Genomic DNA, 2,500 nt, shown 5'->3' with positions numbered 1-2,500 from the left:
AGTATCTGTGTACATCTGTGCGTCAGAAAGATGTGTTACTCCGTTGTGTAAGTGTATGTCTTTATTGCTATGTATCTTCATGAAAAAGAAAAGAAAAAAAAAATGAAAAATGACTCTGATTTTCTCTCTAAAATCAGAAAGAAAAATAAGTTGTCTTGATCCCAGACTTAAAGCGCTCGCGTTTTATTACAAGACCCGAGGAATATCCGCGACCTCTCTGGTCTCTCGAGAACGACTAAGTATTTCTACTCGACTGTGCGTTTTTTTTTTTTTTTTTTTTTTTTTTTCTTTCTTCCCTCTTTCGCAACTCGAGATCTCTTCCTTTTCTCCCTTCACTTCCCTGTCTTCTCGGAATTCGTTTTTTTTTCCTATTTTGTGCATTCTTTCTGTGTTTGTCTTTCTTTCTTTCTCTCTCTCTCTCTCTCTCTCTCTCTCTCTCTCTCTCTCTCTCTCTCTCTCTCTCTCTCTCTCTCTCTCTCTCTCTCATCCTCTCTCTCTCTCTCTCTCTCTCTCTCTCTCTCTCTCTCTCTCTCTCTCTCTCTCTCTCTCTCTCTCTCTCTCTCTCTCCCTCTCTCTCTCTCTCTCTTTCTCTCTCTCTCTGTCTTCTCTCTATCATCTCTATTTTTCTCTCTCTCTTCTCTCCCTCTCTCTCTTTCTCTTTTTCTGTCTCTTTCTCTCTCTCTCTCTCTCTCTCTCTCTCTCTCTCTCTCTCTCTCTTTCTCTCCTCTCTCTCTCTTTCTCTGTTTCTCTCCTTTTCTCTCTCTCTCTCTCTCTCTCTCTCTCTCCCTCTCTCTCTTCCTCTGCTCTCTTCTCTCTCATCTCTCTCTCTCCTTCCTCCGCTCTCTCTCCTCTCTCTCTCACTCTCTCCATCTCTCTCTCCTTCTCTCTCTCTCTCTCTCTCTCTCTCTCTCTCTCTCTCTCTCTCTCTCTCTCTCTCTCTCTCTCCTTCTCTCTCTCTCTCTCTCTATCTATCTATCTCTCTCACTCTCTCTTGCTCTCTCTCTCAACTACCAATATGATTATCGTTATCAGTAGCATATCATTACCGTTATCACGGATGCCAGCACAGCCACTGTTCATGCCACAGTTATCAGTTTAATTAGATCAGCACTGCCGTTCTCTCTGTGAGTATCATTATTAACTTCGCTATTCCGATAGTCAGTATGCATTACTTTTACTTTCATTATACTGATGAGACGCTATTAATAATGAAAGTTATAATTACGAGTTTAATTCCCCAGGTGTTGTTTAATCTAACACTTTATCATATTTCACCCTCTTAACTTTCACTCTGATACCATTTTTCACTGTTCTTCAATAACTTTCACCCAAGCCGCTACGACAAGAATATCCAAAGTTATTGTTCAGTTCTTCCTTTTGTGTTCATCTCACTCTCGTTTTCTTGCAGAACTCCAATGCAGAGTTGAAACTAGTCGAAGGAATGTTGTTTTTTTACTCTCTCGATGACGTAGACCTGCCTGCAATCCAGAATGCGGTTCTTCTCTTGCGATCCATTTAGAAAAACGCATTGTTTTGGTAGGGAGCGTTCGCATAGGTTAATCCGGATTACATTCTTGAGCTTCCTATGTGACGTCACTCATTCATGACTTGGTTAAATGGGAGAATGAAACGGAATTTTAAGCATTTTATGATTATCGTGAGTCGGCGTTTAGTTGTGTCTTTTTTTTTTCATGTAGTGAAATTGTTCTGATTCTCTTGGTGAATTGAGAGTGGTGTAGAAGCTGAAGTATTTATTAAAGAGACGAAGAAGTAATGTTGGCGTGAAAAATATGTTGGTCCCTTATCCATCATTGTCAAATAAGATCATATCTTCATCTTAATCTTAAGTTTTCTCTCTTCGTTTCTTTTCTATTTTAATTACTTACCATAGGATATAGAAAATCCTTATATTCATATCTATAGACCCTCAGATTCAACCCATCCTTTATAAAATATTACAGTATTCCTTAAAGAGAGAGAGAAAAAAAAAACTTTGATATTTGAGAGAAATTAAACAAATTCTCCGATGGATGGCGAAAAATATATATGTAAAAAAAAAATCCTCACAACTTTCTATAATTTGTTTTCTAGAAAAAAAAAATACCTGCAAAAAAGTAATTACAGCCTAAAGAATGATTACATATAAAAAAAATATAGAAAGTACAGGAAGAGGGAGGTACTTAGAGAAGGAAACAACGTCCATCTTCTCTTTCCCTTTCTTCTTCCTTTTCTCTTTATTTTAGTTATATTTTTGTTTATCTTATTCTTTTATCTTATTTTTATTCTACTAATTACTTTTTCGTTTTCTTGTTATCACTTTTCTGTTCCTTTTTCTTTTCTTTCTTTTTTTTTGTCCTTTATTCTTTTCTTTTACTTATACTGGTGTTGTTTTTTCCCTCTTCTTTTCTCTTGTCATTCTTGTTCCTCCTTTTCTCATGTCTGTCCCGTATTTTAATTCTTTTTCTAAATATCCTATTTCGTATTTTTCTTCTTTCCATCT

The sequence above is a fragment of the Penaeus japonicus genome, unplaced genomic scaffold (genome assembly GCF_977035675.1).
Source record: "Penaeus japonicus unplaced genomic scaffold, GWHDUDI00000001_assembly GWHDUDI00000036, whole genome shotgun sequence".
Taxonomy (NCBI): domain Eukaryota; kingdom Metazoa; phylum Arthropoda; class Malacostraca; order Decapoda; family Penaeidae; genus Penaeus; species Penaeus japonicus.
The sequence above is the reverse complement of the archived record's forward strand: the minus strand, read 5'-3'. Positions refer to the sequence as shown.